Source organism: Furipterus horrens, unplaced genomic scaffold (genome assembly GCF_987537825.1).
Source record: "Furipterus horrens unplaced genomic scaffold, mFurHor1.1.pri manual_scaffold_4, whole genome shotgun sequence".
NCBI lineage: Eukaryota > Metazoa > Chordata > Mammalia > Chiroptera > Furipteridae > Furipterus > Furipterus horrens.
Genome location: NW_028327174.1, coordinates 152458994 through 152482568, shown reverse-complemented (window position 1 = coordinate 152482568; position 23575 = coordinate 152458994). Strand labels below are relative to the sequence as shown.

Here is a 23575-nt window from a genome sequence, read left to right as displayed (position 1 = left end):
GAAAAACATTAACTTGGTTCTTTTCTCCACCAATTGCTCACTCCAGGTGAAGACCCTTGGGAGTTTCACTTCTTTTAACTATATAGTAGAAGGACTCCTCAGTGTAAGCGGATAAATACCCGCAAGGCCTGCCTCCCCCCATAAACCTGTACAGCTAAAGGGTCAGAGATGTCTCTCCTCATTAAACAAAAGGAAAATTTTCTTGTTACAAATTAAAGTCCTCCCCTGTGGCTGTCGATGTATCCACAAACCTGCTCCCAATGGTTATCTTACGAATAATGATTGGGAACAATGAATCATGTCCTTCTCTTACAAAGGCTGCTTTAATTGGTTCAACATGGCAGACCTCCTGCCGGGATGAGTCAATAATAACATTTCTAGGGGAAAAGTGGCAGGGGGCTATTTTTCAACAGTAATTGAAAAATAAATTTTAAAAAGTTTTTGTTCATTTTTCCCCACCCAAGGACTTGAATATTATTTAATAAGCTTTTATTATTCAGTAAAAAAAATGCACACAAGATGATTCAGAGAGTATTATGTGCCTGACAACACAGTCCCTCTGTTCCTCCTCTCCATCAGTGGTAGAGGAAGCTTCCTTTTACTTCAAGAATGCAAATTTAAGTCATATGAAAAAATAAATGCTAATAAAATATAACAAACACATTGACTGGGATTTGCAATTCTGAAAACAATAAATCACCAATAGCTCAAAGCAGTAATTATTTTTAAAAAGATCTGGGAATACACTTATTTAATTTGGTATTTTATCAACTACCTCCATTGTCTTCTTTGTACTGGGCAAAATGCACAGGAAATTTCTCTCCCAACATCCTCCCCCAAAATAAAGCACATGCTTATAAATAATATCCCTCACCTAACCAGACATCTTCAGGAAAGTACATATAGTATTTTAAATTCAAGGCAACATTCAGACCTGTTAAACATTTTTAAACTCTTCTGAAGACTTCAGTAAAACAAGGAGAATTCATATACCTCATCTGACTTAAAGTAGTATGAGGCAAAACTTGTCCACATATAGAGTTAAACAATAAAAATTCCAAGTATACACATGCTGTGAGAATCAATGACCTCTTCTCAAAATTGCAAATTGGTTTCAAGTATTCAGTTCACTGGTTATATCCAACAGCCCAAATAAGAGGCCACCTCCTGAGTAAAAGGGAAGTGGGTGATGAATTATGGAAAAATCTGTTCTCATCAGAATTCCTGTGCTTCTTACTGCATGGATGATGATATTTGTAAAATCTTTGGAGAGAACCCCAGATTTAATTCAGTGAATCCTCTTTGTGGGAATTTTAACAAAAGCACTTTTGCAGAGCACTCTGTACTACCTCATTTCATGAAAACAATTCTTTGCAATGTAATTGTTTATATAAACTAATATTTTCTGGATTTTAAACTTTAACTTTGCAGCCAGGTTGTTCTTTCTAAAATAAAACTGATATTCTCTAGAAAGGTTTAGCTGAAGTAACTGGCACTTCTACTGAACCTATGGACTCCGGGAATATTTGTCAGGAAATCTGGTCACTGTAACAGATTTATCTGTTCACATTCTTCATTCTCAGGCCAGTAGCCTATGTTTTCTTTTATTTCCTCTTCTTGCCTTCTCATCCTCCTCACCAGTAATCAATTTCTACCGTCACCTGCACAAGTTGACTTACTCAAGGGCTTCTGTACCAATCCTTCTACCTTTAGAAACTCCTTTCCTTTCTCCTCCTTAGGATGGAATGTTTATGCAGAAATTTTAGCCCAAAATACAATCTAGATGAAAGAAAGGTCTTCCTCCAGCAGGGTAACCTGTGTCTTCTGCTTAAGTGCACATGGTTTCAAAAGAGACATATGCCAAAGCAAAGGCAAAGGAACCTATTCTAGTGAGACCTATTAACTGGCTTATGAGCAACTTGTTCCTTGAATGGTCCCCAAGGCGGCCCTACATTCCCACCTGCCTAGAACCAGGCTCACCACCAGAATGGCAGAACTGAGAACTCTCGGAGCATCTACCCTTCACGGAGCCGTGATGTTGCCAGTAATTGGGGTCCAGTTTCCTTCCCTATCTCCAGAGTCCCTCTTGAGACTCCCAGGGGCTTAGTAGATTTCAGGGCTTAACTACTGTTTTAAAGAGACTGTGGGTTAAACAGGCCTTTGTGGGCTTGCCTAGGAGTCCTACTGACATTAATTATATTTTATCTACTGATAACTTTATATCCCTACTTGTAAAAAGAATTTTAACATTATTAATAATATTGTTCATAAATAGCCTAGTATCTAAGAGAAACTTTGATTTAAAAAACACTAAATGTTATAAACCCAAACTTTGAAAAAGGATATGAAAGTGGGAAGCTGCTTTTTCTGGTTTGTTTGCTCTCTTTTTATTTCTTCTTCCCTTCCACATACTTATTCATTCAAGAAATATTTCTTAATCTCCTGTTAGGTATCCTGTTGAGGCTAAGACTAAACCGAGACTCCCTGCCCTTGTGGACCTTACAGCCTAAAAGAATAAACAGATGACCAAAGAATGAAGAAAAAATAAAAGCAAAACTACTACTATAACAAATGGTAGGAAAGATGAGTACACAGTATTCCACTACGAATAATCAATGTGGTTAGAGAAGCTAAGGAAAGCTAAGTAACAGTGGCAGAAAAGATTGTTCCAGGAGGGAGAAGGACAGAGGCAAAACCCCACACTGGAGGAAGCCTGGCAAGGCAAGGAACTGAAAGGGGGCCTATGGCAGGGGCCGGGACAGGGTCAGGATGGGGCACAGATGAGGCTGGACAGGTGGATGGCAGCTGTACCTTACAGGCCTTTGTGGGGAAGAGCTTAAAAAAAAAAAAAAGCTACTGGAAAGGGTGACAGGATCAGCTGGGCTCCTTAGTGCTCTAGTCACAGTGTGGAGAACTTTGGTGGCAAGAGTGGCTGTTAGTAGTCCACTTACAGAGGCTATTGCAGGAGTCCCTATGAGAAATACCAGCCACTTAGAGTGAATGGAGACAGACTCAAGAGATTGTCAGGTGGGAGAATTAAGCAGGACTTAGCAATGGGTAGGATATAAGGGCTGAGGTTTAGGAAGCATGCAGGAATTACTCTTAGGCTCCTTATGTATTCTATTTTACCTGTTTGGTCCTTTGCTTTACTATTGACTATTGTCTGTGGTTTCTAGGCACTATTTGTCTCTCTTCATATTTCTACTTCATCCTGAAGAAAAAAATTACCTATTCCTTCAAAAGCAGCAATGCACAGAGCCCCTCAGCATTATTTTACCAACACCCCCAATCTATTTTTAATATATAACATTCCCAAGTGATTTTGGTTTATAATTTTGAAACTGTTTGGTCTATTCCATATTTTTTTTTTTTACTTAAATTAATTTATTTTATTGAAATGAGAAACCTGATGTTTTGTTATAATGGTAAAATGTTTTTGGTTACAAATAATCAAAACCAACCTAAATCAACTTTAACACAAAAGGGAATTTATTATAAGAACATAAGAGTGTCAAGGAATCAACTGCAGAAATGCAACCAAGACTAAGGAATGGGCTAGAATCCCTGGGGCATTTCTCTCCATACTCTGTCCTTTATATCATCACTTCAGCCTTTTATCTTGGAAGTCTAGCTTTTTTCAATCTTCAACCCACAAGACAGCTCTGTAACCGCTCCTGTATTTATTTGCTCTGGGTTTAGCCACAGAGACTGACTCTCAGTCCCTCATGGTCTCAATTCCAAATCTCAAGGATGGGAATTTTGCCCAGCTCTGGTCAGGTGTTCAACCTTGGTCAGTTAACTGTGGCTGGAGTACATATGAGAGTTCAGGGAAGAAACAGCCAACAGCAATTCTGAGTTCCCAGAGAAGGGAGAATTGTTATGATCTTGGCAGACACCCTGTAAGGAGAAGGTGGAAAACAATAGCTCTTTTGCTTCAATAAATATGTGTGAAGCACCAACCATGTTCCAGCACCTGGCTAGACTCACAGATACAAAAATAAGTGCAGCAAATTCTACCTGCAAGGAGTATAGCACCCTGCACTGCCTGTGAACACCTTGGCCTCTGTTTTGTGTTCACTTACCTATAGCATGTTCCTAAAAGCTCACAGTGTATTATAAGGGAACCAACACCAAAGATATCCATACTGTGGAGTCAACATTGGCAGACAGGAAGGCAAAGATTCAAAATCTTATTTTCAGTTATTTTATTGTCATGAGCAATTATAAATGAGCAGGATAAAATCTAAAACTTATAAGGCAGGTAACTGTACCATCTACTGTCATTCACTCATCTTCAAGATAAAATGGTTATTTGTCTATACATTCTGCACTAGACAAAATGTTAACTGTGGATTATAACATATCAATCAGGTGGCAAGGTAGGCTCAAACTGCCAGAGCAGAGAGTACATCAGATTCTGAGTCAGAAGGCCTGCATTCTAGTCATACTAGCTGTGTGACCTCAGGAAATCATGGACCTCTCTGAGCCTTCCCTGTAAAGTGACACATTTCAGTGTGGAGAACTAGGAATTAAAGGAAACGAGTATGAAGATATAAAGTAAACCAGTCCCAATAGAAGTATTGGTTACGAGCCAAAAAGTAAGGACATGGGAACCCACAAGAATTGCTGGGAGTTGGGAGGTTGGTCTGTGTAGATGGTGTGGTTAGAGATAAGGCTGAAAACTCAGACAGGAGGCTGCTGCTGAGAATTTATAAGCAGGAGGCTGGAGAATGAGGAACAAAAGGAATAGATAAAAACAGATCAGACAATCTCCAGATTCCTCCCAGACCTATGGCTTGATTACCAGCCAGATAACCTACAGGCTGTAAGCTTCATGTTTTCCCAAAGCCCAGCATGCCCCTTGCTTTGCAGATTTAGCTGTGCTTAATCTTTTCTTTGTACACAAAGCAGGAAAAAGCTACCTAGTTATATAGACACATTCACCTACAAAAAGAAAAATTAGTATTATTTCCTTCCACTTCCTTATCCAGCACAATTTCCCTTCCATCCTATTGCCTCTCAAACCCTTCTTTTATGTTTCCTTTTTATGATAAGCTTAAATACAGGTTAGCTGCTTCTCTAGAAAGCTTTCATCTTCTCTTCAATTTCTCATATTCTTTTCCTCTACCAGATTTTATTTTTGCATTTTCAGATTTCACTAAATCTCCAGTCATTTATATGACCATTGCTGTCAATGTAAAATGTTATAGGCATTTTAGCCTTATATAAGCTATAGACATTTTAAATAGATAGTATTATATCTGAGTTTCCTATTGTCTCAGTATGATCCCAAATGCAGAAAAGGTGCTATGAAGCTACTTTTAATAAGTAAGTAAAACATTATGTAGGAAAAAACACTTTTTATGATTAGAAGTCATTCCTCTTTTATTTCAAACAAGCATTCTCAAGGTGGTGATATTGAACCGAGGGAGTAAAAGCTGGTTCTTGTGGGGGAAGACACACACACACACACACACACACACACACAGATATTACAGTGGTTTATGACTTTCCAAACCACAACCCCATCTGACTACGTAAATATATATACAGCATACCTGTGGTGTTAAAATTTCATGGTGGGAAGAAGCAATCAGGGGGGAAAAAGGTCTAAAATGTCACCTTAGTGGGGAAATACAAAAATAAAAATGATTGAAAATGATTTAGAACTAATCTATACTTATATAGCACATTAGTTTATACAAGTGTTAAGTACAGTCTTTCATTTGATCTCCACAAAAAACAAGTGAATTGGACACTATCAACCTCTTTTCCAGATAAGCAAACTGATGATCAGAGAGGTTATTTCCTAATTGTGTAACGTAAATGTCAAATCCCCCAAACCATCTATAAAAGTACAGCATACACATTCCTTTAAAGCAGTGTTTCTCAACCTGAACATTACTGACATTTGGGGCAGGACAATTCTTTGTTGTGGGGGCTGTCTTCTGCAGCACAGAATGGTGATCAGTAATCCTGGCCACTACCCACTAGATGCCAGTAGTGCCTCTCCCCGCCTAAGAAACCAAAACTGTCTCCAGACATTGCCAAATGTCCCATGGGGAATGGGTGGGGAAAATCACTCCTGGCTGAGAATCCCTGATTTAAAGCCCACCCCTACTGTTTTTGAATTCATATATAATGTCATGATAGCTAACAGTTACTAAGCATTTACTATATATCCACTACTTTCTGTGTACTGACTCATTTAAACCTCTCAACAACCCTAAGGGGTTAATACTAGCATCATGTCCACTTTACAAATAAGGAAGCACAATCTGGAAGGATTGCAGTCAGTAAACTGTAGAGCTGCATATAAAGGTCTTGGAGTTTTATTTATATTACAAGGCAGTGCTTGGACTATTGACCCAAATATAACCATTTGGTCCATACAAAATAGTCTACAACATGATTATGATTATTATGCTGACTTTAAATTTAAACCACATCTGAACGCTGCACCACCAATCTATACTGTCTGTTTCAGAACAAAATGCCCTCAGCTATTCTCCTCAAGCCTATATTACTTCCTCTCTGTTACACCATTTTACACGCAGATGTCAGTTTCTTGTAGGTGCTGCTTTTTAACCTATTGAATCATTTACTCTTAATACACTCAAAATTCTAGTAAAAAGATATTCAATATAAGCATGTACATGTTATTAATGAATTTTTAAAATTATAACTATATGCTTAGTATGATTTCACTGTTGTAAAAAGTTATGTATACTGCAGTCATATTCACACACACAACTACACACACACACACACACACAGACCGAAAATGCCATATCACCATATCATCTTAATAGGGCTTATTTAAGGGAAGTAAGATAATGAACATTTCTAATATTTGTCTTTTTGCTTACCTATATCTTCAACTTTTTCTACAGTAAGTTCATTTAAAAACTATACAGGTAGTAATTTTTTTTTTAAAGATGACTTGATGAGTTAGATGAAAAAAGACAGAGTTTAACAAGTAGGGAGGGAAAAAAGCTTTACATCACACAAGTTCCCCATATTCAAATTGCTTACACACTAACAGAAGAAGACTACCAGTAGGTCTCAAAACTCTAATTTCCTAATAAGGCTGAATAATATGCCTTTTCCAAAGTTTCAAGAATAATTAAATTTAGAGAAAGAAAAAATGTTTTGATTTTATATTTTCCTTAAATCTTTTAAATCTGTCTCTGCTTGTAAGATAAAAAAGAGTCAAAAGATTATATTTCTGGTCAAAATGGAGGCATAGGTAGACACCCTTTGCCTCCTTGAGCAATCATAGAAAGAATTACAACTAGATCTCAAAAATAAATAACACCCAGAAATTTCAGAAAATTGACCTATATGAGAGCCCAACAGCCAAAAGTTAAAGAAGTCACATTCATCCACACAGGATGGGTGTAGTCATGGAGATGGAGCAGAGAGGTGGTGTGGCTCAGACAAGCATAAGTGGTGGAACAGACAGTACCACAATCACATGCAGTGGAGAAAACTCAGGAGGGATACCTTGGAGCAAACAATCCCAGCCCCAGGCCAGACCACGCAGCCCAGGGTTCCAGTACCAGGAAGATAAATTCCCATTACTTCTAAATGTAAAAACCAGTGGGGGATGGGTGGCAGAAAAACGGCTAATTTTCACCAGTTAAAGAACGCACATGGTTTTAAAACATACACAAACCCTAGGACAGCAACTGGGAGGGTGCCAATCACATATGTGAAGTGAGTGAAGTAACTGGAAACTGGGCAAGTGCCAGGCAAATCACCAGAAGCTAGGCAGTGGCACTGTCCCCACTCTGAGTCCCCCATACAAACAGTGCCACAAAGCGGTGAAGTAGATTGTCCCTGCATGGCAATTACCTAAGGCTCTGCCCCCCATAATTTACAGATGCCTTTGATCAGTAGGCCATGCTACCAGGACAGGGAGTAAAAGCAGCTCTACCTAATACACAGAAACAAACACAGGGAGGCTGCCAAATTGAGGAAGCAAAGAAATATGTCACAAATGAAAGAACAGAAGCAAAAGAAAAAGAAAAAGAACTAAACAAAATGGAGATGGCCAACCTATCATATGAAGAGTTCAAAACACTGATTATCAAGATGGTCAGAGAATTTATTGAGTAGGCAACAACATAAAGGAAGAAATTAAAGTTATACTAAGTGAAATAAAGAAAAATATACAGGGAATCAAAAGTGAAGGGAAGGAAGGCAGGATTCAAGTCAACAATTTGAAACAAAAGGAAGAAATAAACATTCAACCAGAAAAGAAAGAAGAAACTAGAATGCAAAAAAATGAGGAGACACTTGGGAACCTCTGGGACAACTTTAAATGTACTAACTCTGAATCATAGGGGTGCCATAAGGAGAAGAGGAAGAGGAAGATGTTGAAAACTTATTTGAAAAAATAATGAAAGAAAGATTCCTTAATTTGGCAAAGAAAAATATATACAAGTTTAAGTATAACAGAGTCTCAAACAAGTTGGACCCAAAGAGGAACACACTAAGACACCTCATAATTGAAATGCCAAAGGTATAAAGAAAGAATATTAAAAGCAGCAATAGAAAAGCAGAAGGTTACCTACAAAGGAATTCCCATAAGAGTATCAGCTGATTTCTCTAAAGGAACTTTGCATTTAGACAGGTATTCAAATTGTTGAAAAGCAAGGACCTACAACCTAGATTACTCTATCCAGTAAAGCTATTATTTAAAATGGAAAGGTAGATCAAGTGCTTCCCAGACAAGGTAAAGCTAAAGGAATTCATCATCACCAAGCCATTATCACATGAAATGTTAAAGGGACTTATTTAAGAAAAAGAAGAAATCAAAACTATGACATTTAAAATCACAACAAACTCACAACTATCAACAACTGAACTAAAAGACAAAAAAAAAATTAATAAAAACAAACTAATCAAACAACCAGAACAGGAACAGAATCATAGATATGAATATCATTTGGAGGGTTATCAGCTGGGAGCGAGAAGGGTGAGAATTGGGGGAAAGGTGCAGGGATTAAGAAACATAATATTAGGTACAAAATTGACAGGGGGATGTTAAGAATAGTATAGGAAATGGAGAAGCCAAAGAACTTACATGCATGACCCATGGACATGAACTAAGGGAGGGAGCATTGCTGGAGGGAAAGGGGGTACTGGATGGAGGGGGCAAAAAGGAAAAATTGGGACAACTGTAACAGCATAACACTGGGGAACACAATTTTCATTGAGTTAGATCTGACACTTGTTTTTGACTAACTTTTGGCATCAGAATTCAAAATTGACCAAGTTTTTCTCTATCACATCAACTTTTTAAGGTATAGGATACCCTCCCTTTGTCCCAAAAATCATACAAAATGTACAAAGGTAAATAAATCAAAAATTACCCGAATAGACTGTTTATTTAGAGTTATTTTATTCATATAAAGGCTATATATTGTTACTGTAAGTCAAATTGTGTACAAGTAGTAAAGTTCTGCTACCAAACATACATATTAAGGTATTTTATCTTTTCAAATGACAGGCTAGGAAATGCCAAAATGAGATACTTGAAACGGTCTCCTTCAGTTGGCAAAGCTCTAACAAATTGCATCATGAGACCCAGTTTTATGTGCAAAGGTGGGAATATAATGTTCTTTCTGTCAACGAGTGGTGCATGTAGAATGTTTGGATCACCAGGTTTGAGGTCAGATCTTGGAGGCCAATTTGACTCCACCCAATGCTTCTCACGAGCTCTGCTGTCCTACAAACGCAGAAAACAGGGATATACTTGGTGTATCTGCATTGCTGACCAAGAAGGAAGCAGACCATTTTAAGGTCAACACAGATGATCCAATTGTGCTTGTGATATTGCAACAGATCAATGACTTTCTTTATGTCTTCATATTCTTCATGAAAACAAACTGAATGGCCAATTGGGACTGCACCAAATAAATTGCCATCATGGAAGAGGACACACTTCAAGCTCTGCTTTGAGCTATCGATGAACAGTCACCATTCAGTGGCATTATAGACCGGAATTCCCAATTCCTCCATTAAACCATGTATGTTACGGCAATACACAAAACCACCGTCACTTCAAAAGTACTGCAGAAATGCACTTTCTCTTGATTGAAAGTAGGATGCTTTCACTCCTTTTTCAAGCAAGTTTTTTTTCATGCAGTGTTGATTTGAGGAGTTCTGAAGCCTTTTTAGGTAGTCCCAAATCTTGTGCCAAATCATTCAATTCATGATGATCAAATTCCTTATGACAGGCTACCCCAGAGAGGAGTCAGGCGGAGAGCGGATCTCTGCCCGCTGGCAGAGAGGGGACTCGACCAAGTGGCATTGGCGCTGAAGGACAGGAGACAGCGTGCTGCCGGGCAAGTGAGAACATAATTCTCCTTTATATTTTTCTCTAGTGGATGGTGGAGACAGGAGGAAAGTTTGGGTGTGGTAGGCCGTTCTGGAGGAGCCCAGGCGCAGGGGCGCGCTAATCCACTCCTCAACCCTACCATTGGGTCGCGGGGGCGCACATAGGGAAGTGCTCTCATTCACTGGCCCAGGTGCGCGGGGCCGTGAGTCCAGGCGTCCCTCGGACACTCCCCAACGGACATAAGATCAGTGCCCCAACGGGCACAGGGAGGGCCCACTGAACACGCAGAGGACTGTGCACAGACACCCCTAGACAGCTCCCGTGGGCACAGGGCCCTAGGCCGGAAAGCAGACCACTAGCGCAGGCTCTGTTTGTGCCCACCCAGACGGGTGAGGGAACGGGGCGGCTGCAGCACGGGAACAGCGAGAGGCGGCGACCCACGGACGCTCGATTCCACTGAGCACAAGTGTCCCTGGCCCTGCCCTAAGAGGCGAGAGACCAACTCCTGGAGCTCGGCTCAGCGGGACTGAGGGCACGGGGCAGCGCGCGAGCGCGAAAGCACCTCAGCCCGGGGTCAGTGGGAGCTCTCGGGCCGCCTGTGCGGGCAGGGTCACCTTGGCGCAAACGGGGAACCGCCGCGGCCCAGCGAAAGCAGGAGCCAATCCCGGGGAAAGCGCTCGGGCCGCCCGCGCGGGCAGGGTCACCTCGGCGCGAACGGGGAACCACCGCGGCCCAGCGAAAGCAGGAGCCAATCCCGGGGAAAGCGCTCGGGCCGCCCGCGCGGACAGAGACACCTTGGCACGAACGGGGAACCACCGCGGCCCGGCAGCAGTGGGCTCCAACCGCGGGGCAAACTCTCGGGCCGTCCGAGCGCGCAGGGGCTTGCGCGCAAGGGCACCTCAACTGGCTACAGCGGGCAGCAAGGGAGCGCGCCGTGCCGGCAACCGCGGGCGCGCACCATAGTGGCAACCGGGTGCGCACACCAGTCCAGCAAAAGAACAAGAACCTCTGACCTGCCACACTAGACCAGCTGCGGACCCAGAAAAAGAAGGCAACACACCAAGGCTAAAACGGAGTAAAAACATCGTTTTGTGTTTGTTTTTTTTTTTCTTTCCAAATTTTTTCTCCCAAATTTTTTCTCCCTTGTTCTTTCTTTCTTCTTAATAATTTCTTTTCTTTCCTTCTTTCTTTATTCTTTTCCTGGGGTTTTTTTTGGGGGGGTTTGGGGGGTATATATATATGTATATATATATATATATATATTTTTTTTTTTGGTTCAATTTTTTTTCTCTCTCTTTTTTCTTTCTTTCTTCTGTATTCTTTCTTTTCTATCTTTCTTTGTTCCTTTCTTGCTTACCTTTTGGGGTTTTTTGGGGGGGTTGTGGTAAATTTTTTATTTTCTTCTCTTTCTCTCTTTCTTCTTTTCTTTCTTCTATTTTCTTGGGGATTTTTCGGGGGGGTGTTTTTCCTCCACCTCTTCCAATAATAACAAACTTTATCTCTAACGTGTTGCATATAACCTCTCCTTCTCATCCTTTCTCTTTAATAGTGGTTTATTCGTTTGTGTGTCTAGCTTAGCCCCCCTATTACTTTAAATAATACAATATAATTACTATATAAACCCAAATACAATACAATCCCACTTTCTTACTATACTAAGTATTTTTCTATCCTTTTCTTCTATTTTTCTTAACATACAATGTAAATATTACTAACTGGCTTGCACAGTCTCAACTATTATTAATCTATCAACCCCTCTATCAAAAATTATATTTTTCCTCCCCAAAAACAACTCGTATCTATTCTTCTTATAGTATAAAAGCTCAAATCTCTTTACATTTATATTAATACGGGCTAGTTGGCTAACGATAGCAGGATAGAGTGGGGGATACTTTCTGAGGGTGTGGGTCTCCTGCCTGGGCTGTGTGTTTATGTCTTTAACAGCATATCCACAAAAGAACTCAAGACAAAGCAGATAGAGTGACTCTCAACCAAGTAGCCAGAAGGAAGATCCTATCAAAGAACATCTGAAATATAACCGAACAGCATAAACAAACGACATAAAGGGTAACTCAAAACCATCAGGCTCAGGATATCAAAGAGACTGCACCACTGAAACTCCCAGACCTTCGATAAAGAATATTACACCACAAAGGAGGGAAGTCAAAGCAGACTACCCCCCCCAATAAATAAATAAATAAATAAATAAATAAATAAATAAATAAAAACAAAAAGAATCCAACATGGTAAGACGCAAAAATAACCCCTCAATGAAAAGAAAAGAGGAATCCTCAGAAAGAGAGATAGACGAAATAGACATAGCCCAAATGTCAGACATGGAATTCAAAACAATGGTGGTAAAGAAGCTCAATATACTCGACATCCTTAAAATCAACTATGACAACCTTCAAGGAAGTTACCAGCAGCTCCAAGAAAATTACAGGGAACTTGCAGAGAACTACACCAGCATAAAAAAAGACATAGAAATCGTTAACAAGAACCAGGAAGAACTTAAGAATACAATCTCTGAACTGAAAAACACAGTAGAATCAGTCAAAAGCAGACTAAACGAAGCAGAGGATCGGATTAGTGAGTTAGAAGATAATGTAGAGAAAAACTCCCAGACAATACAGCAAAATGAAAAACGATTGAAAAAATATGAACAAGATGTAAGGGAATTACAGGATAGCATTAGGAAAAATAATTTAAGGATCATCGGAATACGAGAGGAAGAAGAAAAGGAACATGGAATTGAAAATCTGATAGGAGAAATAGTGACAGAAAATTTTCCGAACCTGATGAGAGGAAAAACTATGCAAGTCCAAGAAGCACTGAGAGTTCCAATCAAGAGGAACCCCCAAAAACCCACTCCAAGGCACATCATAGTTAAAATGGCAACATTCCAAGACAAAGAGAGAATCCTAAAAGCAGCAAGAGAAAAGCAGCAAATAACATACAAGGGAGCTCCGATAAGGCTATCAACTGATTTCTCAACAGAAACATTACAAGCCAGAAGGGAATGGTCAAAAATATTTCAAGCAATGAAAAACAAAGGCCTACAACCAAGAATACTCTACCCAGCAAGGCTCTCATTCAAAATAGAAGGTGAAATAAGGAGTTTCTCAGACAAAGGAAGACTGAAAGAATACATCTCCACCAAACCAGTATTGCAGGAGATGCTAAAGGGACTGTTCTAAGAAAAAAGAAGGAAAAAACAAGAGAGGAGAGGAACAGAGGTACAAAGGGAAATGAATAAATACACGTCAATAATAACCTTAAATGTAAATGGATTAAATGCTCCAATTAAAAGACATAGGGTAACGGAATGGATAAGAAAACAGGACCCACATATTTGCTGTCTACAAGAAACACACCTCAAAACAAAAGATTTACACAGACTGAAAGTAAAGGGATATAAAAAAATATTCCAAGCAAACGGACCGGAAAAAAAAGCCGGGGTAGCAGTTCTCATATCAGACAAAATGGATTTCAAAGCAAGGACAATAAAAAGAGACAAAGAAGGACATTTCATAATACTTAAAGGAACAATCCATCAAGAAGATATGACTTTGATAAACATATATGCACCCAACATAGGAGCACCCAAATACATAAAGCAAATACTAGAAGACCACAAAAAGGATATCAACAACAACACACTCATAGTAGGGGACTTCAACACTCCATTATCAACAATAGACAGATCATCAAAGCAAAGAAACACCAAGGATATACAGGCATTGAACAACACACTAAACCACATGGATCTAACTGATATATATAGAACTTTTCACCCCAAAGAAGCAAAATATACATTCTTTTCAAGTGCACATGGGACATTTTCAAAGATAGACCACATGATAGGTCACAAAACAAGCCTCAACAAATTCAAGAAAATTGAAATCATATCAAGCATCTTTTCAGATCACAATGCCTTGAAACTAGAAATCAACCTCAGAGGAAAAAATCAAAGACACCCAAACTCATGGAGATTGAATAACATGCTATTAAATAATGAATGGGTTAACAATGACATCAAAGAAGCAATCAAGAAATTTCTAGAAACTAATGATAATGAGCACACAACAACCCCAAACCTGTGGGACACAGCAAAAGCAGTCCTGAGAGGGAAGTTTATAGCAATACAGGCATATCTGAAAAGGCTAGAAGAATCTCAAATAAAAAACCTAACCACAATGCTACAAGAACTAGAACAACAACAACAAACAAAGCCTAGGGCAAGAAGAAGGAATGAAATCATCAAGATCAGAGCAGAACTAAATGACATAGAGACTAAACAAACAATCCAAAAGATCAACGAAACTAGGAGCTGGTTCTTCAAAAAAATCAACAAAATCGACAAGCCTCTAGCCAGTCTAATCAAGAAAAAAAGAGAGAAGACACAAATAAACAAAATCAGAAATGAAAGAGGAGAAATCACGACTGATACCTCAGAAATACAAATGATAGTTAGAAATTACTTCAGACAACTGTATGACAAGAAATTTGACAATCTAGAAGAAATGGACAAATTTCTGGAAACATACAACCTTCCAAAACTGAATCAAGAAGAAGTGGAAAGTCTCAACAGACCAATAACGAAGAAGGAAATTGAAACAGTAATCCAAAATCTCCCGGCACACAAAAGCCCTGGACCGGATGGCTTCACAGGCGAATTCTACAAAACATTCAGGGAAGAACTAACTCCTATCCTCCTCAAACTGTTCCAAAAAATCCAAGAAGAAGGGAAAATCCCAAACTCTTTCTATGAAGCCAGTATTATCCTAATCCCCAAACCAGGTCAAGACACAACAAAGAAAGAAAACTACAGGCCAATATCACTGATGAACATCGATGCTAAAATCCTCAATAAAATATTGGCAAACAGGATCCAGCAACACATCAAAAAGATCATACATCATGATCAAGTGGGCTTCCTTCCAGGGATGCAAGGATGGTTTAATATTCGCAAATCAATAAATATAATACATCACCTAAACAGAATGAAAGACAAAAATCACATGATCATATCAATAGATGCAGAAAAAGCATTTGATAAAGTTCAACACCCATTTATGATGAAAACACTCAGCAAAATGGGAATAAAGGGAGCATATCTTAACATAATTAAGGCTATATATGAGAAGCCTGAGGCCAACATCATACTCAATGGACAAAAACTGAAAGCATTCCCCCTGAACTCAGGAACGAGACAAGGTTGTCCCCTCTCTCCACTCCTTTTCAACATAGTTTTGGAAGTCCTAGCCACAGCAATCAGACAAGAAAAAGAAATAAAAGGAATCCAAATTGGGAAAGAGGAAGTGAAACTTTCATTATATGCAGATGATATGATAGTATACCTAGAAAATCCTATAAACTCCACTAAAAGACTACTCAATATAATAAGTGAATTTGGCAAAATCGCAGGGTACAAAATAAATATACAGAAATCTAAGGCATTTCTGTACACCAACAATAAAATAGCAGAGACAGAGACAAAAAAGAAAATACCATTTACTATAGCAACAAGAAAAATAAAGTACCTAGGAGTAAACTTAACCAAAGAGATAAAAGACCTGTACTCTGAAAATTACATAACATTGAAGAAAGAAATTAAGGAAGAAACAAATAAATGGAAGCAAATACCATGTTCTTGGATGGGAAGAATCAACATCATCAAAATGGCCATACTACCCAAAGCAATTTACAAATTCAATGCAATCCCTATTAAAATACCAATGACATATTTCACAGACCTAGAACAAATACTCCATAAATTCATACGGAACCAAAAAAGACCCCGAATAGCAAAAGCAATCTTGAGACAGAAGAACACAGCAGGAGGAATCACAACACCAGATATCAAACAATACTACAAAGCCACTGTAATCAAAACAGTATGGTACTGGCATAAGAACAGACATATAGATCAGTGGAACAGAATAGAGAGTCCAGAAATAAACCCAGGCCTCTATGGTCAACTAATCTTTGATAAAGGAGGAAGGAACATAAAATGGAGTGAGAAGAGCCTCTTTAACAAATGGTGCTGGGAGAACTGGATAGGGACCTGCAAAAAAATGAAACTAGACCACCAACTTACACCACACACAACAATAAACTCAAGATGGATCAAAGACTTAAATGTAAGCCGTGACACCATAAAAGTCCTAGAGGAAAACATAGGCAAGAAAATATCAGATATCTCACGTAACAATCTCTTCACGGATACATCTCCTAAAGCAAGAGAAATAAAGGAAAAAATAAATAAATGGGATTACATCAAACTGAAGAGTTTCTGCTCAGCAAAAGAAAACATCAGCAAAATGAAAAGGAAACCAACCAATGGGAAAACATATTTGCCAATGACATCACAGACAGGGGACTGATTTCCAAAATATATAAAGAGCTGATACGACTCAACATCAAGAAAACAAACAACCCAATTACAAAATGGGCAAGGGACCTGAACAAACACTTCTCCGAAGAGAACATAGACACATGAAAAAATGCTCAACATCATTAGCCATCAGGGAGATGCAAATAAAAACCACAATGAGATACCACCTTACACCAGTCAGAATGGCCATCATCAACAAATCAACAAGCAACAAGTGCTGGCGAGGATGTGGAGAAACGGGAACCCTACTGCACTGTTGGTGGGAATGCAGACTGGTGCAGCCACTATGGAGAACAGTATGGAATTACCTCAAAAGATTAAAAATGGAACTGCCTTTTGAACCAGCGACTCCACTACTAGGATTATACCCGAAGAATCTTGAAACACCAATTCAAAAGAACTTATGCACTCCTATGTTCATAGCAGCACTGTTTACAATAGCTAAGTGCTGGAAACAACCTAAGTGCCCATCTGTAGATGAGTGGATCAAAAAACTGTGGTACATTTACACAATGGAATACTATGTAGCAGAAAGAAAGAAGGAACTCCTACCATTTGCAACAACATGGATGGAACTAGAGAGAATTATGCTTAGTGAAATAAGCCAGGCAAAGAAAGAAAAATACCATATGATATCACCTAATACAGGAAACTAAAGAACAACACAAACAAAGGAACTAAATAGAACAAAGAGCAGAATAGCAGTCACAATAGGGGGGAGGGGAGAGGGAGAGAAGGGGGATAAGTAAGGGAAGGGTTTAATTAAAGAGCCTGTATAAAAGACTCATGGACATAGACAATGGGGAGGGATATGATTGCGGGAGAGGGGGTGGGCTGGGTGGGGGAGAGAAATTGGGGGAAAAGGGGACAACTGTAATTGAAAAACCAAAATAAAAAAAAAAAAAATTCCTTATGAACTGAGTCATCTTCAATTTCAAAATCTTCATCACTCCTGTCACTTAGTTCTTCACCATACTTCTGTTTTTCAAAAGAGGGTAATTCAATGAAGACTGACTCTGGGATATCAGCTGAATGAGGCACTGGGTGTATAGCTGATGGTCGACTAGGATACTCTATTTTACATTTATTTTTTCTTGTCATATCCTGACATTTTCACTATATAAAAGTAACAGTCACTTGAATGATCTCTGGGTTCTTACCAAACCATACGTATACCAAATGGCAACTTACCACATGTTCCCTTCATCCACATCTGTAAACTCTTGACACACTGCTTGCACACCTTGTGAGGGGCCCGGGACTTACCTTGATCACCAAGTTTTATTTTAAACTATGCAAAATAGGCTTGCCTGACTAATGTGCTGATGTTTGTCCTTTGACTGGGACTGGTGAAAGTGCCACAGATCTAACAAAACGAATCAGGGTTGTTTAGGCACTTACAATGAGAAATAGCAGAGGCAGACATGATCTGAAAGAAAGGAAATAAGTACATTATGTAAATTAAAAAATAAATTCTGCTAACTCCTTGTATACAGACAAGAACTTGGATTACACTTCAGAATATGATTCACTACATAGAGCGGCACACAACCTCTCACCACACTGTCTCATGTGTAACTGAATAGCCTAGACAAGTATGAACCTGTTGCTGATGTCCAAGGTCATCCCCACCCCTCCCCATCCAAGGGAGATTTACTCTCAGCCAATAGGATAGCACTAGTGCTTCCCTCGATCCAGGCTCAATCCAGCCTAGAGTGGTCACATTAAGATAAGCTGTGCAGAAAAAAACTTGATGTGATAGAAGAAAACTAACGCAGTTTTGAAATCAGCATGCCTATTTAAGTCTAAAACAGCTGAAAAATTGAACTCAACCGGAACTATGTTAAAAATTGTTCCCTGGTGTAGTCAATAAAATATACTTTTTAAAAAAGACAAAATATGAACAAATCAATGAGAATCAATAAATGTTTCGTTTGGAGTAAAATTTAGACACCTGAGTAGCTTAAACTACTTAAACTATTCTGTAAGCTAGGTAGTCATGCAATCATTATTTCCTGGGTGGATGATGGAATGGACTATGAGCATTGCATGAATTCCATATAGTTTGACAGCTAAATAAGGTTGAATTGGATTGAGCTCCAAGGTGGGCCCTGGACCTGATTTTCTTTACAATCCCCTTCAACTGGCATGTTGTGGGAGCCCATTATGTTGTCACTGGGTTTCATAATGAATGAATGAATACAATGAAAAGTGTTAAGTGTCTTAAGAAGAATAAGGAAAGCAAATGACATGAGAATTCAGAGGACAGACCCCAGGCTGATGGGTGAGACAGACTGCCTAGTTGTTCACCAGTTTTCCTTTCTCTCGTGGGTGCACAAAATTAAACATTTGACAGCATGCATTGCATTTAGGAGTGGAGATATTATTGATTTATATCCAATGTAATGTGAGCAGAAAGCAGGAAACCCACCAGCCGAGAGAGGAGGATTCTGAGGGCCTGGAGGTAGGCAGAGTCACTAGTTGGAAGAAGCAGGAATCCTTGAAGCATTGCCTGGAAAACTTCCTGGCTGGGAGCACTGCATTCGAATGTTTATGAGAGAAAAAACGTACTGCTACATTTTTAGGTAGCTGTTTGTTATGTCAGTTAGCTACCCTGACTAATACATTTGGTTCAATCAGAAATCATTCAAGCTCTCAGAACCAATCACGACACTAGAAGCTTTTTCACAAAATCCCCAACAGATACTGCCATCAATCTCTTTTGCCCCTGGAGACAATAGTAGCACCATTATTAGGAACCAGGTAGGTATGTGACTAGAACACCTAAAGTCACATTTGAACTAAGACATGGAAAAGAAAATTCCCTTGAACCAAATGCACAAGCCCTGTCTTCATTTCCATGTACCTTTAAATACTACAAGCCAAGGGCATGTTTGTTCTCATCATGGGCAGGAGATTAAAAATTAGCATCTGGAAATATAGCAAGAACAAAAACTTGTCTGTGGAAAAAAAACAGACAGTGGTTACCTATCAGACCCTGTCCCATCCCATGCCATCCCATATCCAATGAAGGGTTACTGAATACCCACTATGTGTGAGTCACTGTGCTTGTCATTGGAGATGAAAAGATGAAGGAAGCAGCTATTGTACTCAGGCAATGCCCTTTTCAGGAGACAAGTGCATATATCCACCCTGGCTGGTTTGGCTCAGTGGATTGAGCGTCGGCCTGCGAGCTAAGTGTCGCTGGTTCGATCTTCCAGTCAGGGCACATCAGAGAAGGAAAACTCTGACTCCAAAAAACCTCCGCTGCCTTGCGGCATACCTCTTCAGGGGAAAGGCTAAGGGAGTAAACCCCGACAGAAAATCCGGAGCCGGAGTCCCTAAGGCGGTTTGACGTTGTAGTCAACACCGGCAACTCCTGCGGCGCACCTGAAGCCAAGCTGTATTGACTCCGTCTTTCCCTTGGACCCTTCAGCTGCGAAGAGAGGGGGGGTCTGCTGCATGGGCAACAGCAGACCCTCCATATCACCCTGCCCAGGCTCTGTAGCTTCAGCTTCACTGGAGAGGACACTCCAGCGTCATCGCAAGATGTCGATTCAACACGGGAGGAGACAGATACCGTGTCACTCCCGAGTCGGACTGCACAGCCATTCTCGGCAGTGCAGATAGACTCTTAAGAAGCTACACCATCGTCTCTCGAGGCTCTGTAGCTTCAGCTTCACTGGAGAGGACACTCCAGCGTCATCGCAAGATGTCGATTCAACACGGGAGGAGACAGATACCGTGTCACTCCCGAGTCGGACTGCACAGCCATTCTCGGCAGTGCAGATAGACTCTTAAGAAGCTACACCATCGTCTCTCGAGGCTCTGTAGCTTCAGCTTCACTGGAGAGGACACTCCAGCGTCATCGCAAGATGTCGATTCAACACGGGAGGAGACAGATACCATGTCACTCCCGAGTTGGACTGCACAACCATTCTCGGCGGTGCAGATAGACTCTTAAGAAGCTACACCATCGTCTCTCGAGACGGACGGCTGCCGACGAGTGCATATATAATCCATTCTATAGTGTAAAATAGACAGTGCTACTCTGTTCAGATAGGGCCTAGGTGGAACACTGAAGAGCAAATGCAGAACTCTACACGGAGCGATTTCACACAGGCAGTGGTGCTTACATGTCCCAAGTCCACCCTTGAAGTGGCAGCTTCTTTGACTTTTCTCCAGTTATACATGACTGAACATCTTTGAGTGACCACTAGCTAATTACCCAGAAATAAAAATTTTGAAAAAGAAGACCCCCTTATCATCAAGAATTTGAGCACATACCACCCTTTTACATGTATTTTTAGTCAACATCTGCTAATGCTTTAGAAATATTAGAAAAATATAAAAATAATGCAATATTAAATTTAAAATAAAAATAAATTTACTACATTTGTTCCCCATAGTCAACAAATGTTTTAGAGGACCGGCACTGAGACTATGCAAATCCTAATCCTTTTGTTCTCAAACATTTTCTCAGTGTTTCTAGGGTCCATCCACAGTAATGAGCTTGGGGGGTGGGGGGTGACAATAGTGACAATTCTGCATGTTCTTTATTCTTTGCACATTTATTATACACAATGCTACTATAAAGAAGAGCTGTCACTTCTCCATATACAGTTTCATCCTTATTATTCACACATTACATATTTAAGAATTTGTCTACCTGGTAAAACTTATTTGTAACTCCAAAGTCAACACTTATGGCACTTTCTTGGTCATTCGTGGACATGTACAGTAGTGAAAAATGTGAGTCACCCAAAGCATACAGTCCCAGCTGAGGTAAAGCAAGGTGACACCCTGTCATGACTAGTATGTCTCAATTGGTTGGGCCTTGTTCCACAAAGCAAACGGTCACCAGTTCAATTCCCAGTCAGGCCACTGGGTTGTGGTTCAGTCCCTTACTGGGGTGCATAGGAGAGGCAACCAATTGATGTTTATCTCTCACATCAATGTTTTTTCCCCCTTTCTCCCTCCCTTCTCCTCGCTCTAAAAATAAATAAATAAAATCTTTTTTAAAAATCAAGGAACAACAACAACAGCATAAAATAATTAGCTAACACTTCAAATTCAAGTTCAAATGGAGTCTTTTCTTTAGTTCATGGTATTATCTTAATGTTAATTTTCTGGTTATGATTATTATGCTACAGTACATAAGATGCTAAATTGAGGTATGCTAGGACATGGGCATATAGAAATTCTGTACTATTGTTGCAATTTTTTTGTACCTCTAAAAATAATTCCAAAATTCAACCATTGAGTGGTATTTCGTATTCCTAGTTGTGGAAGAGCAGGAGGCAACTCCATTTCTAAGACTATGAATATAAGGAAGTGTTCAATTTTCCAGATAGTTTTCCTAAATCCAAAAACCTTTGGGAATGATGGTTGTTCTTAGGCAGGAGACTTTACTTCCAGCTGTTGAACTTGAGCAAGCCATAAACTCTGTTTTCTCATCTATCCATAAAATGAATAATTATACCTTATGTCTCATGTATGTTATAGCATAAAATATTATTATTCTAAATTAACCTTATTATTCAGCATTTGAAATCAGGTACTGCAAGAAGACCCTTTAGAATTTTTATTCTGCTTTCTTAGTAATAAGCAGTAGTGTTGATATTTCACGGGAAATCCAGGAATCAAATGACAATAGTTTGAAGAAATTCTGCAGCAGTGCCCCCTGAAGCTCATTTATAAAATACACTTTACATGCTCACAAACAGTATAAATAGATCTAAAGAATCAAGAGTTATGCAGCTCTTTAAAATGTATAAGTCACTTATCCATCATGTGGAAAATCAGATTATAGTTGTGCATGTGTATAATGATTTCAGATAACATTTTCCCACATGAATATCTTCAGATGGAGATAAGGCAAAGCTTCTAATTACACCCTGGTAGAGTATTATTTTAGAAGGCATAAATCACCAGTAGAAGAAAAATGCCCATTATAAACTGATACAATGCAATATTCAGGACAAACAATAAAATGTTTATATCAATTTATTCTATTATTAGGGAAATTACAATTTTGTTAGATGCTGCTGAGTTCGCTGAGAACTTCAACTCCTGCTATTTCATGATTAAAATCATTGAAAAAATATTATGAGAGTGGAATGAGAAAGAAAGCAATGGGTTTATGAGGGCATAATGGTCACTCGGAAGGAGTGAGTGGAAGGAGAAGTTGAATGTGAGTTAATCAGATGACTTCACTCCCTCCCTTTCTTACCTGACAAATTCACCAGTTCATTTAGTACAGTAAAGAAGGAGTGAGAAACAGGAATAAGGATAAAACTAGAGTTCAATTTATGGCATTTCATATGGAAGTCAAATTTAAATTTATGTATTTTGAATCATTATTAATATACATTATTATTTTTCAGATAATAACTCAGGTTTCTAAAACTTAATTCTCGAATCATTAAGAAATTAAATTTAATTAATTAAATCTAGTAGTAATGGAGCAGAATGGTGACCAGAAGAGCATAGTTGTTAAAACTGTGAGCATCTATCTGCTTGAGTTTTCATATCTTAACTTATATTAGTCAAGCAATTTCATTCTCTGGGCTTTATTTCCTCATTTTAATGCAATAAAAATACAAGCCATACTTTATAGTGTTGTAATAAAGACTAAATAAAATAATATACATAAAATACTTGGCATAGATCTAGTACATAGTAACCACTCTATAAACACGAGCTATCATTGTAATGTAACTTTCTAACAGAGAAATGTATGCAGGTATACATATAATTAATACACAGGTGAAGAACACAGGAAAGAAATACAGCAAAATATTAACAGTGGTTATGCAGGGTGGTAGGAT

At 39.2% G+C, this 23575-nt stretch overlaps 1 long non-coding RNA gene across 1 annotated transcript in view; it reads right to left on the bottom strand.

Annotated features, from left to right (window-relative positions):
* Nucleotides 1-23575, bottom strand: part of LOC150013087 (uncharacterized) — a 175641-nt gene that overhangs the window by 70003 nt on the left and 82063 nt on the right. The gene's annotated exons all lie outside the window — the stretch shown is intronic.